This window comes from Malania oleifera, chromosome 7, assembly GCF_029873635.1.
Source record: "Malania oleifera isolate guangnan ecotype guangnan chromosome 7, ASM2987363v1, whole genome shotgun sequence".
Classification (NCBI taxonomy): Eukaryota; Viridiplantae; Streptophyta; class Magnoliopsida; order Santalales; family Ximeniaceae; genus Malania; species Malania oleifera.
Window position 1 is genome coordinate 80,581,848 of NC_080423.1, and position 15,472 is coordinate 80,597,319.

Genomic DNA, 15,472 nt, shown 5'->3' on the forward strand with positions numbered 1-15,472 from the left:
TTGAAGTAAGATCGGGGAGGGTAGTTAATAGTGAATATGAGATTTCAGTTGAATGAAATAAATCAGATATGTACAGGAGATAGGGTCCTTAAATTGTGTTCTTTGTCTTTTCAAGATGGACCCAAGGAATAGTGGTACGAATGCTGGGGTGATTGAGTGGGACCTTCTAGTATGAGAGATAGAGATACTAATGTGGTATTGCATAGCGTCACCCAGCAGGTGATGGCTGAGATGACCAAGAGTTCAGGAGAGCGTAGCTGCACGATCGAGCAGTTTATGCGGATGAAGCCCTCATCTTTTGCAAGAGGAGTTGACTCGATTGTGGCTGAAAATTGGGTCCAGGATATTAAGGAAACGTTGGAAGTGCTTCCATGTACAGACAAACAGAAGATAGTATTTGCGATATTCAAACTGACAGGAGAGGCAAAACGTTGGTGGAGATCAGCACGGTTGATTGAGGAGCAGAGACTGGATCTTGTGCCAGTGACGTGGAGTTGATTCAAGGAATTGTTCTTTGAGCGATATTTACCTACTATCATTCGGAGTATAAAGGCAGCAGAATGCATGCACATAACTCGGGGGCAGATGACAATATCACAGTATGCAACTCGATTTATTGAGTTGTCATGGTTTGCCCCACATTTGGCACCAGACGAGGAGAAAAAGGTAAGAAAGTTTGAAGAAAGTTTAAGGCAGAATCTATTTGAGCATGTTATTGATTTTTGGGCTCAAACATTTGCAGAGGTTATGGATAGGACTGCAGTTATTGAGAGTAGCATGCAGAGAGGCACCGCAGCTTAGAATCAGAGAAAGAGGCCCACGCCTCAGGGCTTTCAAGCGGGTTCCAGCCGGGTCCCATGGAGAGGAGATTGTTACAGTGGAGGTCAGAGGTAGATGACGGGATCCCGGGAAAATCAAGGTGTGCAGACCTACCTTGTGTGTCAGATATGCGAGAGGAAACATTTGGGTGAGTGCCGAGCAGGGAGAAACGTCTACTATCGTTGTGGGAGACCCGACCATATGGCATGAGCATGCCCAGGACCGCCAGCTCAAGCCCCAGCTCCTAGACCATTCCGGGGTGGTTATCAGGCACCTCGTGGAGGCCAGCAGAGAAATGTAGCCCCGGCAAGGGTTTATGCTTTGACGTCGAGAAACATCGAGACCACAGGTGATGTCGTGATAGGTACCTTTACTGTTTTATCATATCAAGTTATTGTTTTATTTGATTCAAGTGCCACCCATTCTTTTGTGTCTGCGACCTATGTTAAATTGTCTGGAAATGAGACCCAATTATTAGATGTAGAATTGTCAGTAGCTACATCGTTAGGGTCAGTGATGAAGTGCCGTAGGGTGCTCAGGGTTATCTAATAGAAATTCAAGGGAGGGTGTTACCAGTTGACCTGATTGTGCTAGATATGTATAGATTCGATGTAATACTGGGTATGGACTAGTTGACAGCTAACTATGCTAATATTGATTGTCATCTGAAAGAGGTGATATTCAGACCACCAGGCAAGCAAGAATTTAAATTTGTGGGATCGCAGGTGTGTTCCTCGCCTTAGTTAATGTCAGTCATGCAAGCAAGAAGACTGCTCCTAGATGGATATCAAGGATGTATGGCCTTTGTAAAGGAGGTGTCAAAAAATGAATCAAAACTTGATAGTACACCAATGGTAAAGGAATTTCCAGATGTTTTTCTAGAAGAACTACCTGAGTTACCTCCCAATCGTGAGGTAGATTTTACTATAAATTTACTTTCAAAAACGGTGCCGATTTCTAAGGCTTCTTACCATATGGCTCCAGTAGAATTGTGAGAATTAAAAGATCAGTTGTAGGATTTGTTGAATAAAGGGTTTATTAGACCTAGCATTTCGCCCTAGGGAGCACTAGTGTTATTTGTAAAGAAGAAAGATGGGTCTATGAGGATGTGAATTAATTATAGAGAAATAAACAAGGTAACCATTAAGAACAGGTATCCTCTACCCCTCATAGATGACTTATTTGATCAGCTTCAAGGCACACAGGTTTATTTCGAGATCGATCTTAGGTCAGACTATTATCAGGTGAAAGTAAAAGCAGAAGATGTCTCGAATGCAGCTTTTGGGACCAGGTACGGGCATTATGAATTTCTAGTTATGTCATTTAATCTGACAAATGCTCCTATTGTATTCATGAATTTGATTAATAGAATCTCCCATCAGTATTTAGACCAGTTTATTGTAGTTTTCATTGATGATATACTGATCTACTCGAGGAATTTTAAGGAGCATAAGGCACACTTACGGCTGATACTTCAGACGCTCAGGGAAAAGGAATTGTATGTCAAGTTTAGTAAATGTGAATTCTAGCTAGAGAAAGTGGCGTTTCTGGGGCATGTTATATCTAGGGATGAAATTTCAGTGGATCCCAGTAAGATAGAGGCAGTGGTAAATTGGGAAAGACCGAGGAATGTTCAAGAGATTAGGAGTTTCTTGGGACTGGTGGGATATTACCGTCAATTTGTAGAAGGATTCTTAGGACTATCAGGGCCTTTAACGCGACTTATCAGGAAGAATTCCAGATTTGCATGAAATAATGACTGCGAGCAGAGCTTCCAGGAATTAAAATAGCGACTCATCACTGCACCAGTACTGATGATTCCATCTGGAGGTGATGGCTATGTAATTTACAATGATGCGTCTTTGAAAGGGTTTGGCTGTGTGTTGATGTAACATGGTAGGGTCATAGCTTATGCCTCCCGACAATTGAAAGAATATAAAAAGAACTACCCTACCCACGATCTAAAATTGGCTGCAATGGTACACATACTAAAGATTTGAAGACATTACTTGTACGGTAAGAGATGTGAGATATTCTCTGATCATAAAAGTTTAAAGTATTTCTTTACACAAAAAGAGTTGAATATGCAGCAAAGGAGATGGTTAGAGCTCATCAAAGATTATGATTGCACCATCAACTACCACCTAGGTAAAGCAAATATGGTGATTGATGCTCTGAGTCGTAAATCAGAGGGTACAACACAGTTAGTAGTAGTAATTCAACACCCAATTCAGATGGACTTGGAAAGACTCGTCATGGAGCTAGTGGAGGATGGTCACCAAGCATTTATTAACAGGCTAGTTGTGTAGCCTATGCTATATGAAAAGATTAAAGCTGCTCAAGGAGATGACGCAGAATTAGCATAGCTGATAGCTAAGGTGCAGGATGGACAGAAAGAAGAGTTCAACAATTCTGATGACAGAGCTCTACATTTTGGTTTTAGATTGTGTGCCTGCAGATGTGGATATCAAAAGGAAGATACTTGAGGAAGCTCACAGGTCCCTGTACACGGTACGTCCCGGTAGTACTAAAATGTATAGAGATCTGCGAGAGTATTTTTGGTGGAGTGGCATAAAGAGGAAGGTTGCTGAATTTGTGCAGTAGTGCTTGACGTGTCAGCAGGTTAAAGCTGAGTATTAGAGGCTGACAAGACAGTTGCAGTCACTTTACATCCTTGAGTGGAAGTGGGACCACATATCCATGGATTTCGTCACTGGACTACCGCCGGCGCCGCATGGTCAGAATATCATCTGGGTAGTTGTTGATAGGCTGACAAAAACAGCCCATTTTCTACCTATTAAAGTTAGCTACCCTATGAACAGATTGGCAGAAATCTACATTCAAGAGATTATTCGACCCCATGAAGTGCCAGTATCTATAGTCTCAGACCGTGACCCACGTTTTACATCACGGTTTTGGAAGAGCTTACAGGAGGTTTTGGGGTCTCAATTAGCATTCAGCACTGTCTTTCATCTTCAGACAGATGGTCAGACTGAGAGGACAATCCAGGTACTTGAGGATATGCTGCAAGCGTGTGTATTAGATTTCGAAGGTAGCTGGACCTAGTATTTGCCGCTGGTTGAATTTTCCTACAATAATAACTATCGGACCAGCATCAACATGTCACCTAATGAGGCGCTTTATGGTAGGAGGTGTTGTTCTCTTCTATACTGGGATGAGTTAGGTGAGAGGCGAGTTTTAGGGCTAAAAATAGTGCAACAGGCGTACGATAAAGTTCGGTTTATTCGAGATAAAATCAATGCTGCTCAGAGTCGGTAGAAAAGTTATGCAAATACTCACCGCCGGGAATTAAAATTTAAAGTGGGTGACCATGTGCTTTTAAAAATAGCACCATTGAAGGGGGTTATGAGGTTTAGGAGGAAGGGTAAGTTGAGCCCTAGTGTTGATTAAGGTGTAATCCCAAGAGGGGGGGTGAATTAGGTATTTTAAAATTCTTTGAACCTACTTACCACTTAATCCCTATTTGTATATTTACCAAATCAATTGTTGGGATTTATTACTAACTTAAATTGATTTTATCAATAAATTCTTTTTACCCAATTAAATGTGTGTAAAGTAATTCAACATTCACATGCAATGCAAATAATATAATGTAGTGCGGAAAGTAAAGAGTTAAGGGAAGAGAGAAGACAAACGAAATTTTTACGAGGTTCAGCCAACTCAGTCTACGTCCTCGCCTTGAGCAACCACTCAAGGATTTCATAATAATCTATGCCCCTTAAATTGGGATGGAACTTCCCTTACAATCCGCTGCTTACAAGAGGTACAGCTCCCTCCTACTCCGCTGCTTACAAGAGATACAACTTTTTCCTCAAACCCCGGTTCACACACCGAACCGTGAATATAATGAAATTTGTAAAACACTCAAAATCGCTTCCAACAAAGGCTAGTGAGTACAATTCAAATTCCTAATACATTAACATATGATGTAACTTGAAGCTTAGAATGTATGAAACGATACAATCGTTTATGAATGATATGCTTCAACACACAAATCCCTTTTTATCAAAAACTCCTAAGTAAAGATATATTTGAAACGCTTTGGAGTATATTAGGATTTTAGTTCACTTTGTAAAGATGCACAAATATATCTAATGTGAACTTATTTAAAAGCTTTATCTTGAATATTATATTAATCAAAATCAAAAGGCTTTCTTTCAAATATTCAATCACATCAAGATCTTTGTAATATGCAAGTATATATATAGACGATATGTATTCCAAAGATCAAAAACTAATGTAATCTATTTCAGAAAATATCCTTCAACAATATATATATTTATGAACTTCAAGGATATCCAATCAAGTGGATTTGCAGTATTAAAAAATATCAAGTCTTTGAATGGAAAAACTCACTTGAACCTAAAGTATTTAATCAATAGCTAAAGCTCTTTTCAAGTGTAATCCTATCAAAGTGATTTAATATATATACACACACACACACACACACACACACAAGATCAACCTCTTAATACTTAATCAAAAATAGATTTTGCAATACCAATCTCTTTGAAAAATGAATATCAATCAACAAATCTATTTAGAGAATGAAACTCTATGAGAATAACTCTTAACTAGAAGATTGATTTATCAAACCTCAATACCAGAATGAAATCAAGAAAAGATATAAGATCTCTTTGTTTTTCTGAGTTGATTTTCCCAAGCTTGATAAGTATAAGTTGAAGTGCAGGCAATTGTGTGGCAAAGTGCTCAACGTTCTCAATTCGCTTTCAAAGAGTGTTCTCTTTTCTTCTTGTTGATCTTGGCTTTCTTATTAAGGTTTAGATATTCAGTATATATAGTATCTTACCCTTAGAATTGATCTCAACCGTTGGATCAAAGAAATAGCTCGCAAGTTCTTTTAATAAAAATATGATTTTTAAGTTTCCTCGCAAGTTCAAGTGATTGAGGTCGAAGCCCAGGCGACTGAAGTCCCTTAAAGCTTTGAAAAATTAACTTAGAATATAGGGTTAGTCGACTGAAGTATGGTTCAGGCTCCTGAAGTAGCGAGTTCAAGCGACCGAAGTGCTTCGGTCAGATTTTGTGTTTCCCATTAATTCTTCAGACTAGCGAACTTAATCTTTAGGCTCCTGAAGAAATTCTTCAGTCGACTGAGATCGAGTTCAGGCTACCGAAGTGCCATTTTTCTGAATTTTTCCTTTCTAATTTAAAAATCTTCTTTGCTCTTTTTCTTGGGTCCTTTATAAAAAATATTTTTCAGGGTTTTAAGAATATTTTTAAGTCCATGAAAGTCTCCTAATGATGTTCATGAAATACATGAGTCCTAAAGTCATTCTAAGGTATATGTTAAGCCTTAAATTAAATCATACGAAAATATAAATACATGAGTTATAAGTACCCATTCCATGACGTTCTTGAACTTTGCCGCTTACATCTTGATTCTTGTACTCTTCGAGTTCCATGGATCTTGCCAAGATATGTCAGGTTTACTTTATAGCTTCCATGACTCGTTATCCTTCCATGCATGCTTAATATAATTACTGTTCACAAACTCAATGCACTGATCAAATACCAGGTGATTTGTCATTATCAAAACCGGATTGAACTCGTAAAGTTAACAATCTCCCTTTTTTTGATGATGACAAATACATGAGCAAAAATATATAATGGGTTATGCCTAACAAGGCTCTCCTTCAAATAATGCATCAAATATTCAATAAATAAAACTATGCTCATGTTCATACACCAAGTGTTTAGCTTGAATCCAAATGAAATATGAAGTATGCTTACGATGTTTCAACAATTTTTATTTTTGCTATTATCCTTCTTCCCCTTTGCTTAACATCTTTTGCTCCCGATTTTTCTTTGCTTCTAATTTGTTTTTATTATTTTTACTCCCAATTTTTCTCCCCTTTTTGACCTCAACAAAAAGGTGTATAATAATAATACATGAGTGGACATAACCTTATGTTTTTCTCCTCTTAGAAATCTTAAAGTTGTAAGCTTGTTCAACCATCAGATTAAGAATTTTCTTCTTCCCATTTTTGACATCAACTATCCCCCTTACTAATGCATAAATTTAAAAGATTATGTGAGGATATCAAATATTAATTGATGTGATACCAAATGTGGACTAATGTTATATCGAATGTGAACAAATGTTGATTGATTTGATACCAAATGTGAATTAATGCGATACTAAAAGATGATTGATTTGATACCAAGTGATTACATCTTAAGTGACATTGCTCCCCCTGAATTATGTTATCTAATATAATTCTAGGCAACCTCTTGACTATGCATTAGGCCTAATTCATGCCTAATTTGGATATACCTATCCTCCGAAAGTGGTTTCATGAATATGTCTGCCCATTGTTCATCCGTGCACACAAACTCAAGTGTCACATCCCCTTTTTGCACATGATCACGAAAAAAGTGATGTCATATCTCTATATGCTTAGTTCGTGAATGTAATATGAGATTCTTTGAAATGTTTATTGCACTCGTATTATAGCATCTTATAGGTATTTTTTCGTAACTTAATCCAAAATCCTTTAGTTGTTGCTTCATGTATAGCGTTTGAGCACAACAACTACCTGCCACTATGTATTCAGCCTCAGGTGTGGAAAGAGCTACTGAATTTTGTTTCATGGAAAACTAAGAGACTAAGAAATGTCCTAAGAAATGACAAGTACTACTCGTGCTCTTCCTATCCATTTTGCTACCCACAAAATCAGCATATGAATAGCTGATAATATCAAAATATGTGTACTTAGGATACCATAACTCAAGTTCCACGGTTCCTATTAGGTATCTAAGTATTCATTTAACAGCTAGCAAATGTGACTTTTTTGGTGCCAACTGAAATCTTGCGCACAAATATACGCTAAACATTATATCAGGTCTACTGGCAGTCAGATATAATAAGCTACCTATCATTTCACGATATAACTTGACATCTACAGGTATACCTTGTTCATCTTTGTTTAATTTCAATGAAGCACTCATAGGTGTACCTAGTATTTTTCCATCTTCCATATTAAATTTTTTGAGTAGGTCTCTAATATACTTCGATTGATTTATAAATATTCCATGCTTTTCTTGTTTGATCTGAAGTCCTGAGAAAAAATTTAGTTCACCCATCATGCTTATCTCAAATTCATTTTGCATGGTATTAGCAAATTCATTACACAATTCTTTATTCGTAGCGCCAAATATGATGTCATTTACATATACTTGCACTAAGAGAATGTCATCTTTCTTAGACTTTATGAATAGGGTTGTATCTATCTTTCTTCTTTTAAATCCATTTTCTAATTGAAAACCGCTTAACCTTTCATACCAAGCTCTAGGAGCTTGCTTTAAACCGTAGAAGGCTTTTGTCAGTTTATACACATGATCTAGATTCTTATGGTTTTTAAAGTCTGAGGGTTGTTCTACATACACTTTTTCATTTATGTAGCCATTTAAAAATGCGCTTTTGATGTCCATTTGATATAACTTGAAATCCTTAAAAGCTGCATCTGCTAAAAGCATTCGAATGGCTTCTATTCTAGCTGCAGGTGCAAATGTTTCTTCAAAATCTATACCTTCTTCTTGATTATATCCCTAAGCTACTAATCTAACTTTATTTCTCACAACTACTTCATGTTCATCTTTCTTATTATTATATATCCATTTGGTTCTGATGACTGACTTATCCTCATGTCTGGGAACTAATGTTCATACTTTATTTCTCTCAAATTGATTTAACTCTTCTTGCATGGACAACACCCATGATTCATCCTCTATAGCTTCACCCACATTCTTACGTGCAATGTGAAAAATCACATTCCTAAGTGAGGATCGAGTGGCTACTTCACGTAATGGTTCACCTATTATTTGATCTATAGGATGATTCTTTATATATTTCCATTCTCTAGGTGGTTCATTAACCTTATTTTCAGTTTGATTAGTTTCAGTGGATGGTTCCTTAAGTTCATTTTTCTTTTCTGAATCATTCTCAATGGATAGTTCCTCAAATTCCTTGTTTAATTCAATTTCATCTTCATTAGTTCTTTTGGAAAAGGGATTTAACTCATCGAACACTACATGAATAGATTCTATAACCGTCAATGTTCGTTTATTATATACTCTATAGGCTTTACTATCTAAGGCATACCCTAAGAAGATACCTTCATCTGATTTCACATCAAACTTTCCTAGATGCTCATTATCTCTAAAGTACAAAACATTTACAATCAAAGACATGAAAATATGATATGTTTGGTCTATGGCCATTCCATAATTCGTAAGGAGTCTTATCAAGTGATGGTCTAATTAGAACTTTATTTTGAACATAGTAGGCGGTATTCACTGCCTCAGCCCAGAAATACTTACGTAATTTATGTTCGTTAAGCATAGTTCTAGCCATTTCTTGTATAGACTTATTCTTCCTTTCAACTACACTATTCTGTTGTGATGTTCTAGGGGCTGAAAATTTATGGGCAATTCCTAATGAATTACAATAGTCTTCCATGCCTTGATTTTTAAATTCTCTACCCCTATCACTTCGAATTTTTGTGATAGTATATCCCTTTTCATTTTGGATTTTCTTGCACATGTTTGTAAATTTTTCACATGCTTCATCTTTGTGACCTAAGAATAGTACCCATGTATATCTTGAAAAATTATCAACTATGACAAACGCGTATGATTTTCCTCCTAAACTCTGAATTGGGTTTGGACCAAATAAGTCTAAGTGTAGCATTTGGAGTGGCCTAGTAGTGGAGATTTCTTTCTTCTTCTTAAAGCTTGTTCTTACTTGTTTTCCTAGTTGACGTGCATCACAAATTTTATCTTTCATGAATTTAGTTTTAGGCAATCTTTTAACTAATTCTTTCTTAACAAGTTTTAAGATTAAATCCATATTTGCGTGTCCTAGTCTCCTATGCCAAATTTAGCTAATTTCATTCATAGCAGATAAGTTTGTCACACTCTGTGAAGTTAAGTTATCAAAGTTTGTGGCATATATGTTTTCATGACGTTTAGCAATGAACAATATCTTATTATCAGTTTTGTGTTCAACTATGCACTTGTCATGTTCAAAAGGTACTTTGTAACCTTTATCACATAGTTGGCTTATGCTCGATAAGTTGTGTTTTAAACCTTCAACCAGTAAAACATCATCAATAATTAATGACGAATCATTACCAACTTTACCTACACTTATGATCCTAACCTTAGCATTATCTCCAAAAGTGACAAACCATTCATCTTTGGGTGTGATGGATGTGAACTTCCTTTTATCCCCGGTCATATGACGTGAACATCTGCTATCCATATGCCATTTATCTTTTGAGGATGCTGATCTTAAACATATCTTCAAGACACAATCAAACAACTAGCTTTGGTACCCAAATTTTCTTAGGTCTAGGGAGGTTAGTGCTAGATTCTCCTTTGACCTTCCACACTTTCTTAATTTTGACATTTTTATTTTTGAAAGGACAGTCGAATTTTATGTGACCCAACCTTTTACATTTAAAACATGTAATGTGTCTATGATAATCCTTAATTGGAACATATGATTTTAACTCTTTTATAAAATATCTCATGTAAAGATGTCTTTGTTTTACATTTTCTTTCCCATTAAAACCAACACCTTCCTTTTCTAGGGAATTTCTTTGACTTCCTAGGAGCTTTTCAAAATTATTTTGTCTTTCAGTGAATTTGCAAATAATCTCAAATTTATCTTTCAAATTCTTTTCTAACTCATCAATTTTCAAATCTTTATCTTTTATGAAAGATGCATGAGATTCATTTTGTTGTTCAATTAAGTTTGAAAGTTCTTTGACTTTACTTTTCAATTCAGAGATTTTCTTTTTTTTTTTTCTTCTTAAGCATTTTAATAGAGTACATGTATTCTTGTTTCAGTTCATCATATGTAATCATATCATGTTTATTTTTAAATCACTAGAATAATACGAATATGATGAAAATGAAGATTGTACCTCAAGGTCATCATGTGCCATTAGACACAGATTGGAAACCTAGTTGTTGTTAGATTCAGATTTTGAACAACTAGTGTTGTGTGTATCCCAACTGACTTTCAGCACATTTTTCTTTTTCTTTGAGGCTCTCACTAGTTTAGGACACTCAGACTTGATGTGTCCAACCTCTCGGCAGTTATAGCATATTGGTGGATCCTCCTTTTTTTTCTTCATGTTAGACTCTCCTCTTTCTGATTTAGAGTTTCGAAATTTTTTATTGAACTTCTTATTCTTTTTCAAGGACTTTATGAACTTCTTTGTAAGCAAGGTCATGTCGTCTTCTGATTCTAAGTCACTTTCCTCACTGGAGTTGTGATATGTTGCCTTAAGCGTTGTGGCTTTCTTTGCTTTGCTTTACTCATTCTTTCTCATTTATTGCTAGCTCATAGGTGATGAGCGATCCAATAAGTTCGTCCACAGACATCTCCTCAAGGTTTCTCCTTTCTGCTATTGCTGTAGTTTTCGCTTCCCACATTGGAGGTAATCCCCTGAGTATTTTCCTGATCAACTGCTAAGTAGGGTAAGTTTTTCCAAGAGCATTTAAAGAGTTTATGATGTGTGTGAATCTAGTGTACATGGATTGAATAGATTCATCTATAGTCATCTTAAATGCTTCATATTCACTGGTGAGCATGTCTATCCTACTATCCTTGACTTCCTTAGTGCCTTCATATGTAACTTCCAATTTTTTCCAAATTTCTTTAGCGGAGTTACATGTCATTACCCTATTAAATTCATTTACATCTAATGCACAGAAAAAACAAGTTCATGGTAGTTGCATTGATTTGTACTGATTTTCAGTCCTCTTCAGTATATTCATCTTCAGTTTTAGGCACATTAATCTTATCAATTACTTTCATGGGAATATGATTTCCTTAGTGATGATTTTCCATACCTTCCAATCTACGTTCAATGGATATATGCTCATCTTACATTTCCAATAAGTGTAATTTACACCACACAAAATGGGTGGTCTAGTGGATGAGTGTCCCTCGCCGAATGAAGTTACACCGATATGTGTCATGTGATCTTTTTACAAAAGAACCATTAAATCTATGTATACCCTCTCTGATACCAAATGTTGATTAAGGTATAATCCTAAGAGGGGGGTGAATTGGGTATTTTAAAATTTTTTGAACTTATTTACCACTTAATCCCAATTTGTATATTTGCCAAATCAATTGCTGAGATTTATAACTAACTTCAATTGATTTTATCAATAAGTACTTTTTACCCAATTAAATGTGTGTAAAGTAATTCAACATCCACATGCAATACAAATAATATAATGTAGTGCGGAAAGTAAAGAGTTAAGGGAAGAGAGAAAACAAACGCAATTTTTACAAGCTTTAGCCAACTCGACCTCTGTCCTCGTCTTGAGCAACCACTCAAAGATTTCACTATAATCCCTGCTCCTTAAATTAGGACGGAACTTCCCTTACAATCTACTGCTTACAAGAGGTACAACTCCCTCCTACTCCACTGCTTACAAGAGATACAACTCTCTCCTCAAACCCCGATTTACACACTGAACCGTGAATATAATGAAATCTATAAAACACTCAAAATCGCTTCCAACAAAAGCTAGTGAGTACAATTCAAATTACTAATACATTAACATATGATGTAACTTGAAGTTCAGAATGTATGAAATGATACAATCATTTATGAATGATATGCTTCAACACATAAATCTATTTTTATCAAAAACTCTCAAGTAAATATATATTTGAAACGCTTTGGAGTATATTAGGGTTCTAGTTCACTTTGTAAAGATGTACAAATATATCTAATGTGAACTTATTAAAAAGTTTTATCTTGAATATTATATTAATCAAAATCAAAAGGCTTTCTTTCAAATATTCAATCACAACAAGATCTTTGTAATATGCAAGTATATATATATAGACAATATGTATTCCAAAGATAAAAAACAAATGTAGTCTATTTCAAAAAATATCCTTCAACAATATATTTATTTATGAACTTCAAGGATATCCAATCAAGTGGATTTGTAGTATTAAAAAATATCAAGTCTTTGAATGGAAAAACTCACTTGAACCTAAAGTATTTAATCAATAGCTAAAACTTTTTTCAAGTGTAATCCTATCAAAGTGATTTAATACACACACACACACACACAAGATCAACCTCTTAATACTTAATCAAAAATAGATTTTGCAATACCAATCTCTTTGAAAAATGAATATCAATCAATAAATCTGTTTAGAGAATGAAACTCTATGAGAATAACTCTTAAATTAAAGATTGATTTACCAAACCTCAATACCAGAATGAAATCAAGAAGAGTATATGAGATCCCTTTATTTTTCTAAGTTGATTTGCCTAAGTTTGATAAGTATAAGTTGAAGTGTAGGCAATCGTGTAGCAAAGTGCTCAACGTTCTCAATTCGCTTTCAAAAAGTGTTCTCTTTTCTTCTCGTTGATCTTGGCTTTCTTATTAGCGTTTAGATATCTAGTATATATAGTGTCTTACCCTTAGAATTGATCTCAATCTTTGGATCAAAGAAATAGCTCGCGAGTTCTTTTAATAAAAATCTGATTTTTAAGTTTTCCCGCAAGTTCAGGCGACTGAGGTCGAAGCCTAGGTGACCGAAGTCTCTTAAAGCTTTGAAAAATTAACTTGGAATACAAGGTCAGGCGACTGAAGTATGGTTCAGGCTCCTAAAGTGGCGAGTTCAGACACCTAAAATCCCAAGTTCAGGCGACTGAAGTGTCTCGGCCAGATTCTATGTTTCCCATTAATTCTTCAGGCTACCGAACTTAATCTTCAGGCTCCTGAAGAAATTCTTTAGGTGACTGAGGTTGAATTAAGACTACTGAAGTGCCCTTTTCTGAATTTTTCCTTTCTAATTTAAAAATCTACTTTGCTATCTTTCTTGGGTCAATTATAAAAATACTTTCCAGGGTTTTAAGAACATTTTTAAGTCCATGAAAGTCCCCTAATGATGTTCATGAAATGCATGAGTCCTAAAGTCATTCTAAGGTATATGTTGAGCCTCAAATTAAATCATACGAAAATGTAAATATATGAGTTCTAAGTACCCATTCCCATGACGATCTTGAACTTTGTCGCTTGCATCTTGATTCTCGTACTATTTGAGTTCCATGGATCTTGCCAAGATATGTCAACTTTACTTTATGGTTTCCATGACTTGTTATCCTTTTGTGAATGCTTAATATAGTTCTTGTTCACAAGCTTAATGCACAGATCAAATACCAAGTGATTTGTCATTATCAAAACCGGATTAGACTCGTAGAGTCAACACCTAAGTTTATTGGCTCATTCGAGATACTTGAAAAAGTGGGGTCAGTTGCCTACAGGTTAGCTTTACCACCAGCTCTGTCTAGGATTCACGATGTATTTCATGTTTCCATCCTGAGGAAATATGTCATAGATCCATCCTACATAATTAGTTATGCAGAGATAGAGCTTAGAGATTCACTAGCTTATGAGGAAGCACCAGTGCAAATCTTAGACAGAAAGGAATAAGAATTGTGCACCAAGAAAATTTAGTTAGTTAATGGAGAAATCATGTTGTTGAAGAAGCTTTGTGGGAGCTTGAGGAAGAGATCAGACAGAAATACCCACACCCGTTTAGTGGGGTATAGTAGTAGTCTGTATAATTCAAATAATGACAATTTTATTTATTCAGTATGAAGTGACTAATGTATAATTGTAATTTAGAATATAGGATATGTAGTATTTTTGGTTTTGGGAGAATTTTCTTTTATGAGTATATTTGTAATCTCCTAAAACTTCTTATGTAACCACGGTATTCCTCCGTCATAAAGGAGGGTTAGTAATAAAATAAGTAGCCCGTTTTATGCTAAGAATGGTGTTCAAAATAGATGGTAAATTTGAGAACAAATTTTTTATAAAGAAGAGAGAATGCAAAGACCCGAAGAATTATAGTAATTAAAATAATAGAAGGAATGAGAGAAAATGAATTTTTAAAAAGGGGTTCAGCAGGGTCTTGTCGACGAGTGTAGAAGTGCTCGTCGACGAGTAGGGCTCTTGGGCTCGTCGACGACGATGCGTGACTCGTCAACGAGAATTTACCAAGAGGCCTGTTTCGGGAGTCTGAAACTCGTCGACGAGGATTAAGTGCTTGTCGACGAATCTCCTCATGGACTCGTCGACGAGGTAACGTGACTCGTCGATGAGGCCACGTGAACAACACTCTATATATGGGCCCAAAACGAATTTTCAGCGAGGAGCTTCATTTTTATTCAGTTTCTCTCTTTGTACACGGTTCCTTTCACTTCTCTCTAGGTTTTCGACTCCTTTTCTCCTTGGTTCGACGATCATAAGTTACCACGGTGATCCTGAGGAGATTCTCTACAACATAACCGGAGCAAAATGTTGATTTGAGAAGTTTGGGAACCATCTTAAAATCAGGGTAAGTAGATTATTTGGGTATTTTTAGTATTACCAAGTTTATTTGAACTTAGATTTTGTATTATATAAGAACATACTGATGTTTTGTGGAATAAAAGAGTTAGGGTGTTTTTGGGGCCCTATAGGCATGGGGAGAAGACCCCAAAGAATAGTTCCAAGAGCCCAGGTAAATTATAATTCAGTAAATGATGAGTATGTAGGTTTGGGGAACTATAGTTAA